We start from the raw sequence: 21,552 nt of genomic DNA, 5'->3' as shown, positions 1-21,552 counted from the left end.
GATAATTTCTTCTCCTTTCTCTTCCAGGGCCTCCCCTTTCAACCCCTTTTCAATTCTGTCCCTTCCCAGTATGGATTGTGAAGACTTGAATGTCTACATCTCTTACTGTTCTGCCTCGCTTCTCTGAAAACCAATTCAGTTTAATTCAACAAACATTTATTAATCTATGATTTGCAAGGCTTTGTGTTTTACACTTGACTCAGAAGACCCAAATAAAAAAAGTTTCTTGCCCCTCAGGATGTTTGCATTCTTCTGTAAGCCATCCTCTCTTTCATTAAATTATGTTCACAGTATGATTCAGTTCCATTCAAAAAAAATTCCAAACACCTGTTGTGTGCAGGGCACTGTGACAGGCATTAAAGTGGGAGCAAAGATAAATCTTCATTCTGTAAACTTCACAGTCTAACAGGAACAGACACTTGCACAAATGACAAGATAACAAATACAAGATGGTAACTTTGTAAGAAAGATGCGAAGAAAGTGCTTGTCTGGACTCTTGCTGAAGGATGGTAACGTGAAACTTCATAAGGGATTCTAGCTTTCCCAGATGTCTTCTAGGAAATATCTAAAAGATAACAGATTGAATGATGGTCAAAAAAATACAAGAAAGAAATAACAGTAAACTCATCAATCCAGCCTGGTACTGCATAAGATGGCAGTCAGAAGCTGTGCGCTTCTGAAAAGGGGTGCCACTGGGACACCAACATAAGTTCAAGGAACAGAATGGAGAGCTGCCATACCCAGACAAGAAGCTGAAGCCCAGGTGCCCAGTGTGGACAAGAAGACCCCAGAGCTCTGATGAGGGACATTAAAGTCTGCTAGGCAGCAGCAAGGAGACAGACAGGGCAATACCAAATAGGTCCTGACCACCCACTGAAGAAAATACTATTAGTAATGTTTTAACACTTGAGTACAGCAGAAGCACTTGGTATTCAATCCTTTCTATTCCCTCCTTCCTAATGAAGAGGAAAGAGCTCACTCCTCAGACTTTCTCTTAGTGTGTGATCTTCTGTCACTATCTTCTCCCTACCACCCACCCCTAGCAGATTTGACTAACCAAATCTCATTACAAGATATTGTTTCTAAAATCGAAAAGCAATATAAGAGTCCTCTGGTCCATGTGATACCTTTCTGTACTTTGTGGAGTTTACATCCAATGTAGAATTTTTAATAGAACTAGAATAGCTCAGAGCCCCCCAGTTAGGAAAATTGCTAACATTCATATAGCAATCTCGATCTCTGCCCAAATTATAGGAAATAAATAAAACAAAGAATACTATTGATCAAAAGATACTCACCCAAATGAAGAATAGAGTAACAGAAAAAGAGGCGCCCAACTCTCCCACGCACAATCCAACAATAATCTAAAAGGCAACAGATTGAATAATGATCAAGAAATGTAAAGAGGAAATAACAGTAAATAATAACAATAAGTATAAGCAGAATCTCATAAAGGAAAAAATCTTGACCACAAGTACTCCAAAAATGATTAGAAGAAATGAAATGAAATTCTAAATGAAATAAGAGCTCTGACAAGAAGCAATATAGATTAGAATCAAAAGTAAAAACTTTATCCAAGTAGTAGTAGACTCTTTAAATTTAGAATGAAACAAACGTCTCAAATACTATAAGACAGCAAATATTAAAACAAAATCAAAAGGCTGAAAAAATTTTTAAATATAAGGTAACTACTTTAAAAAACAACTAACCTGGAAAATAGGATGAAGAGTAATAAAGGCATAATATTTAAAGAAATTTTAAGACTTTTTGTAACTAGTGGAATGACAGACTTAAAATGTAAAGAATTCACCCATCATATCCTGAAAGAAACCCCAAAGTGAAAACATCCCGAAATGTCATATCCCAAATCAAGACCTTCTAAATCAAAGGGAAAAAAATACTACAAGCAGTCAGAAAGAAGTTCAGTTTAGCAGGGAACTCTACTTAGGATCACACAAGACTGTAATGCACCCACTTTAAAAAGAGACAATTTTGGATTATAGTATTACAAAAGATTAAGGTAAAGATATGCCAAGAACAACTGCTCTACAAAATAAAACAAGAGAGGCAGGGAGAATGGGTATTTAATAGAATAGAGGACTTTCAAGCATTCCTAATGAAAAGCCAGAGCTGAGCAGAAATTTTGAAATGCAAACAGTGAAATCAAGAGAGAACTAAAGTAAATATTTAAACATTTGTAAGAATCTAAATAATGATGGAGTGTTTATATTTTAATGGCGTGGTAGGGGGGAGAGACTTTTTAGAGTTAAAGAGTTTCTTTAACTCTTACCTGAACCGGGCAAAGATCATTTGAATGCGCGCACACACACACACACACACACACACACACACACACACACACACACACCCCAGTTTGGTCTAGAAGTACTTTAAACACAAGAAGGGATATAGGTGGAGACAGGAAAAGGAAGGGGGGAATAAGAGGGAGAGTGGATTTAAGGAGATAAGAGTCATTAACAAAATAAGAGTAATCAAAAAGCAATTTTTAAGAAGAGAAAAAATGGGATAAAATAGAGATCAGTGTCTATGCTTGTTGAAGGGAAGAGGAGAAGGAACAGACCATTTATTTTATTTTTAGATTACTATTACTGATTGGATTCCTTCTCTTTGTTGCTTTACCTTCTTTGTTTAAAAAAAAAAAAAAAAAGGAAGCCAGGAGTAAGAGAAGAAAAACTATAAAGGGGTCTGATGGAAAGAAATATATAATTAAATAATTAGCAGTTACTAACTGTGAACATGATCAGGATAAATTTATCCATAAACAGAGGAAGGTGGAATAGAATAGATTAAAAAACAGAGTCCCTGACTATATTTTGTTTGCAAGGAACATAGTTGAAACATAAAAATTTATATGAATGCAGCAATAGGAGCAGAATATATTATGCTTTAGGTGAACTTTTTTTAAAAATAAAGGCAATGGTCATGATCTCAAGCAAGGCAATAATAAAAATAGACTTGGTTAAAACAGATAAGGAGGAAAACTACATTATTCTTAAAGGCACTACAAATAATGAAATAATATCAATACTTAGTAAAAATGTACTGAATAGCATCTAAGTGCTCAAAGGAAAAGTTAGTAAAATCATAAGTAGAATAGAAAAGCAAAACTATGACAATAATTATGATGATAGCATTTATATTGCAGTTTAGGGTCTGCAAGGCACTTTATAGATATCTCATTTTATTCTCACAATAACTCTGGCAGACAAGTGCTATTATTATCACTTTTTTACAGATAAGGAAACTAAGGCAAATAGAGGGTGTTGTGTTGTGTTTTTTTTTAGTGATTTGCCTAACTCATTAACCTATTTTCACTGTCTTTTATTAATGAAAATATCTACAAATGTAATGAATTGGACTTTTTTTAATGAATTTGGGCATGAAATTAAAAGCATTTGAGAGGCAGCTAGGTGGTGCAATGGATAGAGTACCAGGATAGAGTCAGGAGGATCTAGGTTCAAATGTGGCCTCAGACACTAGGTAGGCAAATCACTTCACCCCCATTTGCCTAGCCTCTGCCATCCTATCTTAGATTTGTTACTAAAGCAGAAAGTAGAGGTTATAAAAAAAGCATAAAAATAAGAAAATGAAAGCATAAAAAGATATTAAAGAACAAAAAAATAGGAATTATGATAACTAAAGAAGAGAGCAACCAATTTAAAAACAAAAAAATTTTAGTTGGTAAATAAAACTAACAAATAAAATGAATTCTAATTTAACTATGAGATAAAAATAAAACTAGTAAAATTAATCCACCATCCCCCCCCAAAAAAGAGAGAAGGGAAAATCAAATTGCCAGAATAAAAAAATGGAAAGGGAAAAATCACAGGAAATGAAGAGGAATTTTTTTTTTTAATTTGGAAACTATTTTGCCCAGTCGTATGCCAATCAAATGGATAACTGATGTTAGTTAACATTTAGAACAATATAAAAACCCATAGTAGCAGAAAAAAATGGAGAACAACTCCATTTTTTTAAATTGAGCAAGCCATAAGGAAACTTTCTGAAGGAAAACACCAACAACAACAAATAGATTTACGAGTGGAGTCTCTCTAGTATTGCATAAATTGCTTATGAAAATAGGAAAAGGGATCCCATCAGAAAAATAGTGTGATTCCTACACTAGGGAGAAACCAGAAAAAAAAGAATACTATAAACCAATATCCCAAGTAAATAGCCACGAAAAATATTAAATACAATATTAACGAAAAGGTTACAAGAATATTTTTCAAAAGATTATATGTTGTGGCCAGATTGCATTTATATGAATAATGTAGCGTTGGTTTATCAATAGATACAGACAAGTTTTTAATAATCAGCACCCTTTTATATTTCAAAAATAAAACCCACAACATTGAAGAGTATAGGAATAAATGGGATAGGGACCATACATGTAATTTCATTGGTACAGGGAACTCTCAGTTGAAGAAAATCTTTCTACCAGTGTAAGTCTATACATTCTCTGTAATTTATAGTCCAGAAGAACTGCCTAGAGCACTGAGAAGTTACATGAGTTGCTAAAGGTCACAGAGCCGTTATGTGCCAGAGTCTAGATTTAAACCTAGATCTTTATTGCTTTGAGATGAAATAGACTCTCTATGGACTACTCCTTGGTACCAATAGTTAATAAAATATTAATATGGTAAATAATATCTTTCTAAAAACATATGCTAGCCTTATCTGTAATGGTTAGAAACACCAGAGGACTTTCATTTAAGATGAAGAATAAAGCAAGGATAATCATCATTACCATAATTATTTGATATAATCCTATGAGTGCAGTACTAATATTAAAACAAAGAAAAGAAAATAAGGGAATAAGCTTATGCAACTAGAAAACAAACTTAATGCTTTTGTTATAGATGATATGAGCATTTACTTAGAAGATGCCTGGAAAGTCAATAGTTGATCATTTCTATAAAGTCACAATATAAAAATAAAACAACCAAAATTGTCAGCCTTTCTATATATTACCAACAAAATCCAACAGGAAGAGATAGAAAAACCCATTCTATTCAAAGTATTTAGTGTGTATATATATCTTTAAATGCAGACACCAAGATACACATGAGAATTATATGGCTGTCACTACAGGAATAAAAGCAAAAGTGAATATCTGCAGAACCATTAATTACTTATGGTTAGACTGTATCAATATAACAAAAATGGCAATACCCTTTAAAATAATTTATAGATTCAGTATCATGCCCGTCAGAATACCAAAGCCTTACTTTATTGAACTTTAAAACATAGCAGAATTCTTTGGGAATAGCAATACCAGGTCTCAAAACATACTACGAGGCAGTAAGCATTAAAACTATTTGGTACTGTAAGATTAAAATTAATATCCAATAACTCCAAGTATTATATTTTATAAGATTTATTAATAATAATTTGAAGTAGAAAGGAAATAAACTAAAAGAAATAGAAGTTCAAACCTAATTATCTAATAAAAAAGTGTAGATTCTCCTGCTTGGCATAAAGCCCACATTCCCAACTGCAATCAGGGGAAAAAAGAGAGCAAGGGCGGAGCTACACAAAACTTATATCCTCCCTACGTTAGCACATGACATGAGAAGGAACATGGGAAGCTGAGAAAGAGAGTTCTGGGGAACAAATCCTAATTACACAATACTGACTAAAAATTATAGAAGTTGGTCAGCATAACATATTAAGTTCTCATGACTCAGAAGCAAATGAACACAGCAACCTATTGTTGAATAAAATATAAGGACTCCAAATACTAGGGTAACAACTTACAATTCAACAGAAGCTACCAAGAAAGCCAGAAATCATAGCCTTAGACTAGCATCTTACACTACACAATCATAATAAACTCCAAATGGCCAAATACTTAGCAGCATATAGTCTAAACATAAATAAAGTAGAAGAGCAAGGAAGGAGATACTTCTCACAACTAAGATTATGAGAAGAGCTCTTGACCAACAAAGAACAATGAGAATCACAAAAGATAAAATAGATAATTTAGATTGCATAGAATTTGGAAAGGGTTTTGTACAAATAAAATCAATGCAGTTAGGAAGCAAACGGTGATGGGAGAGATAATTCTTTACAGTCTGTGTCTATGTCCTTGTACATATAGGACCATATGTACAAAAATATCTGTAGCTATACTTTTTGATGTACAAAGAAAAAGGAAGTAAATTTGGTCTTCATTAGTTGGGAGAATGGCTAACAAATGGCAGCCTTTCTGTTGGCTTTGATCTACTTAACAACAGCATGAGATAGCTAGGTGGCTCAATGGATAGAGAGCCAGACCTGGAGTCAGAAGTCTGTAGGTTCAAATCTGGCCATAGATACTTCCTAGCTGTGTGACCCTAGGCAAGTTACTTAACTCCGAGTTTCTTAGCCCTTATTGTTCTTCTACTCTGGAAGCAATACTTAAATATTGATTCTAAGAGAAAAGGAAAGGGTGGTTGTTTTTTATAATATCATCAGTGTGTATTCTTTAGATTACTTCTGGGTTTGATGGAGTGCCCTCCCAATAACTAGACATGTCATCATGATCCTACATAGAACTTATTTGCATTACTGGATCTCATGACTGAGAGCAGATGTTAATGGCTCATAAGGTCAGTCACTTAGAGAATCTTTGTATTATTTAACTTAGATGACTTAGAGTACATTTTTCGTTTAGAAAATTTTTTGATTCAGGATTCTAGCATTCTCCATTTATGGAACATAGCCAGCTCTGCCAAACCTGCACAATGCATCATAGTGAAAAAAAAATCCATGATTTGAAACTGGAGATCCAAATCATACCTCTGCTACTTACCGCCTGGGTGACTTGGTACAATTTACTTTATCTCACTGGACTCCACTTTCTTCTTTCAGAAGCTGAGGGACTTGCTCCTAGATGACCTCTGAGGTCCTTTTTTGCCCTAAATCTGTGGTCAGATCATCTCTTCATTTGAATAAGAACATAATACCTAATGTCAGAAAATGTTTCCATGGGAATGTGGTTTTAAGGGAAATAACACTACAGGGAGCAGGTCTTCTATGTTAGAGTTTAATATGTTAATGATCTTTGGACAGCATTATTGCAGGATCATTCAATCAACAGACATGTAAAGGATAACTTGGAGACAATCAACAGAGGCAAGGCACTAGTATAGTATTAAGACGGGGAATCAAGAAGGGCTTCTTGCAGATGGTAGTACTTTAGCCAAGGCTAGAAAAAGTCAGGAAATGGAGATGGTGGGAATTTTGGGAGAGGGAACAGCCAGCGAAAATGACAGTCTAAGGATGAAATGTCTTGTGTGAGAAACGGCAAGGGGGCCAATGTCACTTGGTTACAGAGTGCACGTACATTGTAAGAGGTTAGAAAAGGTCCAGGTCATGGAGAGCTTTAAAAGCTTTATGTCTGATACTGGACATGTTAAGAGGATCCTAGAGTTTATTGAGCGAAGAGAGAAAAGGAGAAATATCGTCAGACCTGCAGTTTTGTAAGATTAATTTAACAGATGAGTGAAGAGTGAACTGAAATGGGGAGAGAATTAAGGCAAGGAAAATAACCAGAAGGCTACTATAGTAGTCCAGGCAGGGAGGTGATAAAGCCCTGCACTGGATGGTGGCGGCAGCAGTGTCAGAGCCAAGAATGGAGCATATAAGGTAGAATCAACAGAACTTGGCAGCTTCTTGGATTTGGAGGGTGAGAGAGTGAGGATTCCAGGATGATACCTATGGTTTGAGCCTGGATAACTGAAAGAATAGTGCTGTTCTTGAAAGTAATAGGGAATTTTAGAAGAGGAGAGAGGGGAAAGATAATAAGTGCAGCTTTAAACATGATAAGTATAAGTGTAAGATGTTTATGGGCCCCATACAGTTAGATATGTCTAATAGGATGCTGGAAATTCAAGCCTGAAGGTCAAAAGAGAGGTTAGGGCTAGATAAATAAATCTGAGAATTATCTGCTTAGAGATAATAGCCAATTCCATGGAAGCCAATTAACCACCAAGCAAAATAGTATAGAAAAAAGAAGAAAGCATAAGCTTTGGGGGTAGACCCTTAGTTAGTAGGCATGACCTGTATGAAGATCCAGAAAGGAAGCCTGAGAAACAGGCAGACAAGAGCTGTGTCACACACACACACTAGAGAAAAGAAAGAATGTATTATAAAAGAGAAGGTAATCAACAGAATCATAAGCTGAAGAAAGGTCAAGAAGAATGACAACTGAGAAAAAACCATTAGATTTGGCAGTTAATAGGGCTTCAGGAACCTTTAAGATAATGATTCTTAACAGAGAGAATAAAATTTACCTTTTTTTTGGTTCTATTTTTGTTATTGTGTCTTCTTTCCTATATGATTTCTAATTCCTAGCACCCATTCCCTAAGCCACAAAGAGAAAAAAGAAAAGATGCCCCAAGCAGTGAGCTTCTGTGGTCCCTTTATTCCCTACAGTAGATAGAATAGTCTCTGGGTTTCTTGTTTAATTGCAGTTTTCAGTGTAGATTTTGATCCTCTTCAGCATGGTTCATTAGAAATAGTATTTGACAACAGTTGTCTCCTCACTTTTTTTTTAAACTCTTACCTTCCATCTTAGACTTAATACCAAATATTGGTACCAAGCAGACAAGCCATGAAGGCTGGGCAATTAGGGTGAAATGACTTGCCCAGGGGCACATAGTTAGGAAGTATCTGTGGTCATATTTGAACCCAGGATCTCCTGTCTCTTTGTCCACTGAACCACCATCTCTTTACTTCTTAAAGCCTTTCTGATTATAAACATTATAATTCATGAAGTTCGTGACAATTAAATTTAATGCATTTGGATATTAATAAGGACTCCTGTTCCATTCGCAATTTATTGCACACTTAGAACTAAAACTGTCTCTAAACTTTTAGTCATTTATATCTGTGGGAATGAGTAAAATGTTTGAGATTTGACTTTTTATGAGATGTAATGAACTTCTGAATCCTTGCTTTATCTCTTAGTGTCTGGTTCATTTTTCCAATGAAGTTTGGTGGAAGGCAGTGATGGCCATAGGTATAATGATGTATATGTAGGTAAGCAGAAGATTAGAGTCCAGCATCTCAGTAGTGTCAAGGTGTCAAGCTGCCCACTAGAGGTATACAACATGTAAAGAATTAAGAATATACGTTATAATTAGAGGAACTGGAAGGAGAGGAGTAATAACTATGAGGATTATGAATTGCTTCCCATGGGAAGTTATCATAGGAGCTGAAGTTGGAGTCTATCTCACTTCCCCCTCTCTCACTCCTCCCACCCACCACCATGTTTTTTTTCCCCTTGACAATCTGAATGACACAATGGTTTAAAAAAAATAGTGGAGAGAGGGAGGACAGTGGAAGGAGGAAAATGTTGACAACAAATCGGACATGGGGAATGCTAAAGGTCTGAAGAGTGTTTCTTTTCTTCTTTTTCCATTTTTCTTTAATTAGACTGGGGAGAAGGGGGTCTTGGAAATGATCTTCCTGGTATTAGATTTAAGATGTAGATAAAAATACCTCTACCTATAGTTTTCTGGAGGTGGGCAAATAGGGCTTTCCTAGTGAAATCCCATTAGCACTCCCACGAAAAGCTTAGCTGAACTGAATTTTGGGTAAATGCATGCCATCAGCATTACTTGCTACCAAAAAAAGGACCTTCTAGAAAACCTGATCATTTCATATCTGATGGTACACAAGTTTCCCTGCCCACTGTTTGCAGCTGGAGACCAGTTCTTAAGATGTATGACTGTTGCTATAATTAAATACTATTTCCTTCTTCTCAGTTTAAGAGTGCTAGCCCCACTGGCATTTTCTTCTAAGTAAACTTAAGTTTATACAAAAGGGAATTATATGCAGGTCATTACCCACATCTGGGAAGTGGGGATTGACTTGCCAGCGAATGAAAACTAATTCTTCACATATCTTTTTAAACTTTCCCCGGGCTTTTCTAACAGTAAATGAGAAGAAATGAAAATGCAATGCTTTCAGGCTTAGTGTAGCATCACATATCTTCTTACCCACATTCTCCAGGGAGAATTCTAGTGAACACATTGAAAGTTTTACTGGAAAAAAAAAGAAGAAAACAGCCTGAGTTTCACTCTCTTGCCATTTTAATGTGCTTTTAAAAGAGACTAACTGAAATGAGCTGAGAAAACTGAGAAAATAGGGGTAAGAGGGTGTTGTCCTGAAATCCTAACATTCAAAGACATTGACTCTCAGAAAATCATTTATTTATTTATAAACCCTTACCTTCTGTCTTAGTATCAATTCTAAGAGAAAAGAGAGTGGTAAGGGCTAGGCAGTTGGGATTAAGTTTCTTGCCCAGAGTCACAAAACTAGGATGTATCTGTGGCCAGATTTGAAACTAGATCCTCTGGACTCCAGACCTGCCACTCTATCTACTGTGCCACCTAACCACTCTCAAAGTATGATTTAGAAATACCTGGATCTGTGGTCTTTGGTCTTTTATTATTATTATTATTATTATTATTATTATTATTATTATTATTATTATTACAACCGTACACTAGACTCTATTGAAGCTTTGAAACCTGAATGCATAAAACACCAAAATAAGAACCTAATTTTTTTAATTGATGAAATTTACAAACTGCCACAATACCAAAGTAACCTGGTTTTTAAAAAATAATTTAGATTTTTTTAAATTCTATTATGCAAGAGTGTAAGGAGCTCATAAAGAAAGTTTCTGGTCTTAAAGAATTCAAGGTCCAATCATATGTAAAACACCTTGTAAACCTTAAAGCACTGTATAAATTCTATCATCATCGTCGTCATTATTGTGTTGTTGCTATTATTATTACCATACTTTAGAAAAAGCTAGGTGGCACGAGAGATAGAGAATAAACTTGGAATCAGGAATATCTGAGTTCAAATCCTGATTCTGAAATTAAGGGTATGACTCTGGGCAGGCCATTTAACCTTATTCAGCCTTAGTTTCCTCAGCTATAAAGTGGGAGTAATAATAGCACTTATCTATCAGAGTTGTGAGGATCAAATGAGATAATATTTGTAAAGCACTTAGCATAGTGCCTGGGACTTAGTAGGCACTTAATAAATTCTTCCTTTTCTCCTTCCCTCTTTATTTCCTTCTTTTTCTCCTTTCTCCCCTCTTTCCTTCACATCTTCTTTTCTTCTCATCTTTCCTTCTCTCTTTTATCTTTTCTTCCTTCTTTCCCTTCCTTCCTCATCTGCTTATTTGCTTAACTTATAGCCTAGTGGTGGTATTTCTCAGGCTATCCGGTCTCCCATTGGGCCATCCGTTGGAAACCACTATGCGGTCTGAGCAAGTAATTAATTAGTTAGTATATTTTCGAGGCACTTTGCTGATAGAAAGCCTTGTTGTCATCCTTGTTGTAGCTACAGCTGAGTCAGGAAGTAGTCCCAGAAGCCTCTCTGTCTTCTTGGCAGTTGACTCCTGTCCCCTATTTTGTATTCTTTGTTTGGTAGAAAGGTTAGGACTCAGTTCTTTTTTTTTCCCCAAAGAAGTTATGAAAGACCCTTCTTTAGGCCTTTAGTATCTCTTAATTTAGGTCATGTTCTAAAATTGATGACCTTTGATATGAACTATTTCAGAAGAAAATAAAATAGAAGAACTAACAAGACTTTATTAAACTGCCAACTATGTGACATGAACTGTAGATAGAAAGGCAAAAATTAAAGCCCCTGCCCTCAAGAAGCTTGCATTCTTTCCGGAAAGAACAGGCAAATATGTACCCATGCACACACACACACACACACACACACGATATGAGGTATCCTTTGGCAGAGAAGGCACCAGTATTTTAGTGAAAGCTTAAAGAAAACTTTCAGCAGCTGGAAATAAGAATGGAGGACATTCAAGGGTTCAAGGGGGAGAAGGAACCATTGAAAAGATACAGATGCTGAAGTTCAAGTGTCATGTAAGAGGAACAATAAAAAGATCTTTTGGCTGGACTATTGAATGCATGAAGGGACAATAACAGGTAGGCTGGGGCTAGGTTTCAACTTTAGAAGCCAAATAGAAGAGTTTTTATTTGATCCCCCAAAACAAGAAGAGACCCACTAAAGTAGGAGCTTGCTTTATAGTTTAAAGAAAATCACTTTGACAACTAAGTGGTAGAGATATTGGAATGAGTGAGGCGAGCTAGGAAAACCAACTAGAAAACCATTGCAGTAGTTCTTGGAAAAGATTAACTTTGATAATCATCTAGTCTAACCTGATGAGGCAGCACCATGTCGTAGATAAAACACCTTAATATCTGGACGAACTACCTTTGAATCTTGGCGGTGTGACTTACCACCTTATAACTCTGGGCAAATTACTTCTCCTCTCCTGGCCTCAGGGACCGCGTGTATGGATAAACAAAGTGACTGGGCTCTCCAAGGCCCCCTCCTGCAATAATTCCCGTGATAATGGTGTTGTGGCTCCCCACCCCCTCACTTTCACACCAGTTCCTCCTGTGTCTTGGGGCTAACTCTGAGAGGTTGCGATTTTTAGACCGTCACTCAGAAGCCCTCATCTGATACGTTCCCCTTTGATTATCAGTCAGTTATCCTTAAGCAGCTTTCAGAAAGGAGCATTTCCTTTCTGGCATAACGATCAACGGTTCCTAAAGAAACGCTGCCCCCCAAAAGTCTGCGACACCGGCTCTCTTTGTACGGATGAGGTCTTCTGGGACCTGTGGGTCCAAGGGTAGAGAGCAGCTTTCAGAGAGGAGCTCATGGCTTCTCCCTTTTCTCCCTTCATGGAGACTTCATGAAATTCCCTGAGGCGGGTGTAGCAATTTTTCTGGACTCTTAAAATGCCCCCACAGTGATGCTGCTGCTTGCCACTGCCCTTCTAGGCCTGCTTCTGTGTCCTCCAAAGGGGCTTTGAAGTTCTCAGGGTCATAATCTGATCGAGATGGAGTAGACAAAGCCTCTCTTCTCGCCTTCTGTCCCTGAGCCATTCCTTCTCAGGATCGTGACAGAACTCTACCGCTATTAACTGACCTGCAGTTTTATCCAGCCCTCTCATAATACAGGACTGGTTTTCTTCAGCCAACCAAAAGACATTTCCTGATAGTTTCACCTTCTTCCATTCAATGGGTACCTAGTTTACCCCTTTGATTATTTGACCACTTTGCTTCCCAATTTATTGAAACTCAATTTCCTCCTATCAGGGAAATGATACTTAAAACTACCCATCATATACTCCTTTTGTGGGGGAAGCGCTTTGTAAGCAAAACCTCAAAATCCTATATAAAGGTACATCTTTATTATTGAGTCAGCAAACTTTTATTAAATACCTGCTGTGTGCTGGGGACTCTGGGGGATACAAAGGCAAAAATGAAAGTCTTTCTGATGAGGACTTAGGGTTAGGAATTTACAGCTAGAAGGGACCTTGGAGCCCTCCTACTTCAATCCCTTCATTTTATATATAAAGAAACTGAGTCCCAGGAAAGTTAAGTGACTTGCCCAAGGTCACATAGGTAGGGAGCATGATACAGGCAAGATTTGAACCCAGAGCCAATTCTCTAATTGTTCAGTGCTATCTGTATACAAAATAAATTTAAGGTAATTTGCAGGGTGGGAGGCATTAGTAGATGGTCAATAGGAAGAGATTCATACAGAAGTTCCTATGATGACAAGCTAAGTAAATAAAGTGGAGAATGTTTCTCCTGGCATTTTTACAGTCAAGTGTATCCATATAGTAGCAAACCAGGGCTGCTGTATCTTTGTTAGAACCAGCTTACAGATGGTGATGAGCAAAGCGTTTGGTGGTGAGTCTGAGGGATGGCAGTGTGGGTGGAAAGATCATTGGAGGCTTGGGGGAATGCTGTAGGAGTCTGAGGCTTTTTTCCTTCCCTTTATCTTGTCACCATTCTAAATAGGGATGTCCAGAAGCTCCATATTTGGTCAGTTCTTAAGACCCTCACATAGCATATAATAGAACTGCAAGAGGGAACAGTGATTGGACCCTTTTTTTCCCCACTTCTAGCCTCTCATAATATTCCCAAGTATTTCTGAGAGTAGGGGCAGTTAAGGTGGCACAGAGAATGGAATCAGGAAGACCTGAGTTCAAATCCAGCCTCAAACAACTTACAACTAGCTGTGTGACCCTGAGCAAGTCACTTAACCCTATGTGCCTCAGTTTCCTCATTGTAAAATGATATGGAGCAGGAAATGTCAACCTACACCATTAATACTGCCAAGAAAACCCCAGATGGGGTCACAAAGAGTCAGCCATGACTGAAACAATCAAACAAGTCGGCTAATTCAACCTATACTTCAACAGGATTCCCCTTGGGCCCAGGAAGTCCAGTCCCTTGTCCCTAGAAAAAGGGCAAACAAATGCTGGGATGGAATTAGCCCAAGTCCACAAAGCCACTCAACGGCAGAACCATGGTGAGGATCCAGATCTCCCAGTCCCCAATCCAGTGTATATTTTGCCTACTGCCTCTCTAGTCATTTATCTCTGTATTTCCGTTTTCTCATCTGTAAAATGAATGTAACATTTCTCCTGTCTATCTCACAGGTTTGTTATGAGGCACGTATGAGAAAGATGAGAATGCAAAATATAAATGTAATGGTCTTATTGCTCTGTATGGTTTATACTTTTTAGCAAAAGTGATACTTTTCTTCTTTGGTATTTAGTGACTTTAGAAGGGAAGGAGTTTTTCTCGAGTGACACATTTTTTATTTTGGTAGCATGCCTCATTCACAGATTGTAGTTTAGCAGTGAAGCTGAGTGGGCTTATTCCAAGCATGTTTTTTAAGATGAGAGAATCCAAGATTGTAGTTCATCTTACAAGTGCTGGTTGTACAGTTTGGGTATCCAAAGGGTATATGGTGTGGGTTTTTTTTTTCCATTTTAGAAATTAATTAGATCCTTCTGAAGAATAAAAGAAAACATTTTCCTAAAGAGGGCATCTCCCTTAGTGTTGCCATGTTTCTTCTCCACTATATATCATCATATAAAAACATTTATATGACTTTAAAAATTAGAGCATCTTCATACACGAGACATTTTAGGAAAGTACTACAAATAGCATGTATTTAATATACAATATTAAATGATTTTAACTAAATTTAATTAAATAAAATAATACAAATAATGCTCATTTTACTGAGGGGGAAACTTCAGTTTCTGAAACATAAGCAACTTTCCCCATATCATGTGTCAGAGACATAATTCAAAACCAGGTCCTCCTGACTGTAAATCTAGTCCTCCACCCAAGCTGCTTCACGAGCCCCTGAAAGCCTGAAATCTATTACTGTCCCCATCGTCATCATCAATTTCATTGTAACGTTATGTCACAGTCAAACAAAAAGATAAGAATCTGTTCTATAGGAGAGGAATTTGATAGTAAATGAGAAGAAAATGCTACATTAATTTCCAGAAACAACATCAGCAAGGGGAATGGTCCAACTCCATAATACATTTGTGGCATTGGCTTCTTTTGCTCCTAAAAAGCTCTTCCTTCAAGGTGTAATTGTTAGGGAAAGTTTATTTTACTAATTTCCCATTTTATTAAGCTGTCTTTTCAGAAATTAAACCATATAAGTCATGTAGCATGAGAAAGATATGAGAGAGGCAGATGGAAAGATACAGGCAGACAGACAGACAGACAGACAGACAAAGAGGAAAGAACACAAAGGGCATTTGTGCTACTTACATAGGGAAAGTCTCTGCTGTTATTTTAGGTCATTAGAATCCTAATGCCTCATTTTCCATCCAGTGATCTAGATCTATAGAAATAAAAGAAAAAGAATTCAATACCTGTTGGTAGAAATATAACATATGGATCATGAACCATACTTTCTTAGCCATGACTGTCAATTACCTCTTCCAAGAAGAGTTTGGTATTTAAAGGAGAAAAAAAGAAGTTGGAGGTTTATACAGGTTTCAGGAGGCCATGTCAGGGAAGCTTTGTGACTGACTTTAGACAAGTCACTGAGGTACAGTTAAATTAGAATTCTGTTCCTTCCGCTCCCTGTCTAGGAGGAAGGAAACAAACATTCATTAAGCACTTACTATGTACCAAGCCCTGTGCTAAGGTTGTTATGAGGAATAAGTGAAATTATGTATGCTAAAACACTTTGCAAATAGTCTAGCTCTGTATCTGTGCATAAGTAAATTTATGAGCTATTATTATTTCTTTGTCACATGTCCTTTTTTTAAAAATTCCCTTAAACAGCAATAATTTCAGCTTTCATCCTTTTGTTCAAAGACAGGCAAAGACTTCCTTGTGTCAGCACATAGTATTTTCAATTAGTTTTACCATAAACTAGAATGGCCTTAAAAAAAAAAAAAAGAATTATATTCTCTTCTCCTTGTAGAGTCCCTGAATTATGATGACAGAATAATGTAAAGATTGAGGCTGGGGACTTATAGCCAAACTCACAGTTATCATGGTAACCAAGGGATAAGACTAGAATAGATCATTGAAATTCACAGACAATTCTCAAACCTCATTAAGGTGTGAAGGGAACTGATGAGTCAATACTTCCAGCATTCTCCCCACCAGACCTTTTACCAGAGCTGCTAACATGTGGCAAGGTTGTCTGATTAGATTTCTTCCTCCTTTTTCTCCCCTTTTTCTGACTTTCTGCCAGATAAGTTAATGAGGAAGGAAATGACCAGGAAGCAACAGCATTTTTTTAAAAAGGGGAAATAAAAGATCTACCAGTCCATAAGCAGCCTAAGAATAAGTAGAAGTCGATTATAGTTCTTTTGATGATGATGTTAGATCTTGGCAGACTTGCCAATTTCCCTTAAAAAAATGTTTTTAATTCCTCTCCCCCAATCTCTTCTCCCAGTTTCCCTTCACTTATTTCACAATCTCTAAATCTTCATCACCTGCCCCCTAGACTTGCAGCAACCTCCTAATTGGGCTCCCTGCTTCCCTAATCATGTCTATCCTTCACAAAGATGCCAGTTATGCCCATAACATAAAAATCCAAATGTGTCGCTTCCCTGTTCAGGGTATATCATTGACTCCATGTTGCTCCCAAGATAAAGAAAGAACTCTTCCATTTAGGGTTTAGAACTCTTCATTTCCCAACTCCAGCCTTTCTTTCCAGGCTGAAGACACATCTGGGAGCCATACTAGGACTAAGAAGCCCTGTTCCCTACCCCTGAAGCCACCATCTTGACCCACTGAAAATCACCATCCCAAAGCCAGATTTGCAGTAAAGAGAGAGACTCATACCTGATGTCCCAAGTCAGAATTCTGAAAACGTTTTTCCTAAGAAATATTATCCCCATGACGCTTAGATTCTACTGTACTATTAATATAATGCTCTGTTTACCATTGTTACTATTATTACTAGTGCTGCTGTCGTTGATAAGAACTCAACAAAAAAAGGCTATCCATCACTACAGAAGGAACTGACCAAGTCTGAATGTAGATTGAAACATAGCATTTTTCACTTTATTTCCTTCATGAGTTTTTTTTTCCTTTTGTAAGCAATGTGTCTTCTTTCATAACATGATGAACACGAAAATATCTATTGCATGATAGCACATGTACAATTTACATCATCTTGAGGAGGAGAGAGGAAACGAGAGAACAAGAATCACAAATTGTCAGAAAATTATTATTAAAAATTATATCAACATATAATCTGGAAAATAAAAATATAATAAAAATTTTTAAATAAGATGAGGGCATTGGACAGAAAGAAGTCAGTTATGAGATTTACACCAGAGTCCCGGAAGAGATAATCATTTGAATTACGCCCCCTGAGTTTTTTCTTGTTACATCATGTGCCTTTTTCACCAAGGAGCTATTCAGATTTGATTAAAAAAGAATTTAAAGTCACAAAGAATGGTACGCATTAGTTCATTAGACATATTTCTCTGATTCTTCTGCTAGACTCTAGTGCGGGTACTTACTTGTATAATGGAAGCTTCTTTAGAAAGTTCTTCCAATTTTGGTAATTTCCTTAAAAACTGGCCCATAAAACACTTACCATTCACATGATCATGAATAAGCCACTTAATCTTTCAGTGTCAAATTCTTAATCCTCTGCAGATAGGTATAATTTGTTCACTAACTTATATATCCCTTACAGAGTTATAAAGAATCCATAAAGTGTTATATCAATAAATTAAGGATCAGGGCAACTGGGTGGCCCAGGGGATAGAGCATTAGGTCTGGAGTTAGGCAGACCTAGGTTCAAATTTTACTTCAGACACTAGCTGTGTGGCCCCTGGGCAAGTCATTTAACCCTGTTTGGCTAAGACCTTTTGTCTTAGAGTTTTTATTAAGACAGAAGTAAGGGTTTTAACAAATAAACTAAATTGAGGGTCTGTGATTGCCTCAGTGCAAGAGTTCATTTCACAAATGCAAAACCCCTAGTAGATTAGTCTTACAAAGTTGTCAGAGCCTCAGAAAGGTGGTTTTTTTCTCCACTCACATAGTTAGCAAGTGATTTGAAGCAGGATTTGAACCAAAAGCTTCCTTACTCCAAGTCTAGCTTTCTTTTCCACTATACTATCCTTCCTCTCTAAAAGACTGTATAAATTTAAATTACTATTATTGTTATTAACTGAGACACTAATTTGATTGAGCTGGTTAAAAGACCACACAAGCAGAACTGGGAAAACAAGAAACTAATTTCACCCGAAAATGAGGTGGTTTTATTCTGCTAATCAGTGATTTTTCCCTCTCCAATTAGGTGGAGATCCATTGATTCATCATCAGTTTGCACCACAAAGCTTTGGGGGTCCATGTCTGAATGGATTGCTGTAGCCTTCTCATTTCTCCATTCATCCAGTTCCCTGCATCATAAGACTTTAAGCCAGCACAGGACCTAGAAAAATTACATGTAAGTTCTTTTTTTCCAGTTTCTTTTTTGAAAACTAAATAAAAGATAGCGTAAGAATGTTTCCTCTGAAATAAGGGGGGAAAGCCTATAAGACATTTTAACAAATGGATCCTAAGAGCTTTAATATAGGAATGGTTTAAGAGAGAGAGAGCTGGCCAAGAAGACCATGATTCAAAACTAGTCTTTGCTGGCTATCACTCAGGGCAAGTCACTGAACTTATGATAATATGATGATAACTTATGATGATAAGTTGCAGAGAAGGTATTGATCTCCATTGACAGAGAGAGTGTCTTTATTTGGGAATTAATTGATCCTATTAACACAATATAATAATATTAATAAATAGAAGTTTGGGAAATGCCTCATCATCTTTGCCTGTAAAGTACACTCTGATCTTTACTGCCAGAGGCAACTGCTAGTATAGTGGATGGAGCACTTGGCCTGGAGTCAGGAAAATCTAAATTCATAACATGTTTCAGACATTTACTAGCTATGTGTGATCCTGAGTGAGTCACTTAACCTCTGTCTGCCTCGGTTTCCTCAACAGTAAAATGAGGGTCCAAACAGCACCTACCTCATGTAAAGTTAAGTAGATACTTGGAAATCCTTAAAACTGTCAGTTTCCAAATTAATTTCTTGTCCAAACAGCACTCACCTTGCAAACATGTAGTTAAAGTTTTGCACCCTGCCATTCCCCATGGAGAGAAACTTGTTCCCCTAAGCATTACTCAGTTCATACAGGATAGAAAAAAATTTTTTGAATTTTTGTCATTTCGTTTTTTTTCAGTCATGTCCTACTCTTTGTGACCCCTTTTGGGGTTTTCTTACAAGATACTGGAGTGGTTTGCCATTTCCTTCTCCAGGTCATTTTACAGGTGAGGAAATTGAGGTAAACAGGGTTAAGTAGCTTTTCCAGAATCGCACAACTATTAAGTGTCAGAAACCAGATTTGAACTCAGAAAGACTTCCTGATTCCAGGGCTGGCCTGCCCTGTAGACTCTAATATATACTAAAACACAAGTCATGAAATCAGAGAAATGAGACAAAAGCTGATGACTGATCCCAACAATCCAAAGGCTTTGTTTTTGGGGTGTCAATGCAGGTGCCCTCTTGGGCTTGACATGCCATTGTAGAATCATGGATTTAGAGCTGGAAAGGATCTTGGAGGCCATTACCCAACCTCCATATTTTATAGATGATTCCATCAATAAACATTTATTAGGTTCCTGCCATGTACCTGGTACCATGTCGAGCAGACTGAGGACCATGGAGATGGAGTCATCTGCCCCAGGTTTTCCAGGGAGTAATAAGCCTTAGAGGTAAATCCAGACCCCCTGAATCCCCAACCCAAGTGACCTGCGATAACAGTCTGTTCTGTTTCTGCTCTTTGTAAGGAAAGAAGCTACATAGCGACTCTGTGAATCAGTCAGAACTTAGGACCCTCCAAGAAATACGGCAGAGAGCCTGGTTCCATTCCTTTCTCACTGGGTCTCCCTAGATAAAGGTGTTTGAGTGCCTCAGTAGAAAATCAGAGTAACAGGATTGACGTTGTGTTGAATCTGTAAGCTCTTAGCCACAACCTGACATAGTTTATACGCCCAGAATAAGCAACTGCATTCTGTCACCCAGACGTGATACTAATTGTGGATCCCTTGGTTCAGTCACGTCCGAGTCAGGCTGAACAATCTGGGGAATGGTGTGATGTCTCCATGGAGTGGGTCCTTCTCTGCCAGCCTGAAGGCAGATTTAACGAAGCAGCAAAGGAAGACTTGGCCACCACTAGAGTCCTTGTCTGGCCAAATATAGATCACGCTTGAAGAAAATCTGATAGAAAATATTTCGGTAGCATGAAGAATAATGTGTGCCTAGTGAGCTCTGGCAATATACTGCCACCAGGGAAGGGAGGAGAGAAAATAATTATTTATATAGCCCCTACTGTGTGCTAGGCACTGTACCAAGTACTTTAAAAAAATCATTTCATAATTTATTTCATTAGTTCAATGTGTACTTCCTATGGGTGCCACCCACTAAGATAAAAAACTTAGCTAGGACAAGGGACCCCATGGTGTCTTGGAGTTTGTGATCTACTAAGGATATCACAGAGAAACATGAATAATTGTAATATGTGATGCTACACATAGGACGTAACTGATTGGTTGGTTGGGTTTTGTCCTGGGTAATCAAAGAGAACCCAAATGGCATCATTGTGTCTGGGTCAATGTAAAATGTGTCTGACTGCGCCTGATGAGACCAAGAGGGGCTTGGAAGGCTCTTCCACAGGTCAGGCAAAAGTAGCAACTAGGTTTTGTGTTCAGGTTACTTCTCCTCAAATGTGTCATGTCCTGCTGGAGTTTAAAAGGTGGAACCTGACCATCATCTGAGTAGATAAGGAAGGCTAGGTCCAGAGGATCATTGCTGAAGGACCAGAAGTTACTGTTCCTCAGTCCCTCTGACACTTGTCTTGACTACAAGTCTTCCTTTCACAGCATCCCCTCCATAAACATGTCCCCCTACACCTAAGCTGCCTAGATACATGGACTGCTTTTTTTGTAACACATATCTGACCAAGTAAGATAAATCTGATCAGTGGATGAATTTTAGGATAGACAAAATTGGCACACTGGATGGAGTAGTTCATTTAGATTATGGAAAAGCATTTGGCTCTCTCTCTTTCTCTCTCTCTCTCTCTCTCTGTCTCTCTCTCTGTCTCTATATCTCTCTGTCTTTCTGTCTCTCCGTCTTCC

General features: G+C 37.4%; 1 protein-coding gene across 1 annotated transcript in view; it reads left to right on the top strand.

The window, feature by feature from the left end:
* BACH2 (BTB domain and CNC homolog 2) overlaps positions 1 to 21,552 on the top strand; it is a 317,447-nt gene that overhangs the window by 125,382 nt on the left and 170,513 nt on the right. Inside the window, exon 3 of the mRNA XM_044676454.1 lies at positions 18,658 to 18,807. The gene's annotated coding sequence lies outside the window, so the exon portion shown is untranslated. The remainder of the gene's footprint in view (positions 1 to 18,657; positions 18,808 to 21,552) is intronic.

This window comes from Gracilinanus agilis, chromosome 4 (assembly GCF_016433145.1).
Source record: "Gracilinanus agilis isolate LMUSP501 chromosome 4, AgileGrace, whole genome shotgun sequence".
Lineage (NCBI taxonomy): Eukaryota > Metazoa > Chordata > Mammalia > Didelphimorphia > Didelphidae > Gracilinanus > Gracilinanus agilis.
This window is presented reverse-complemented; position numbering and strand designations above follow the sequence as displayed.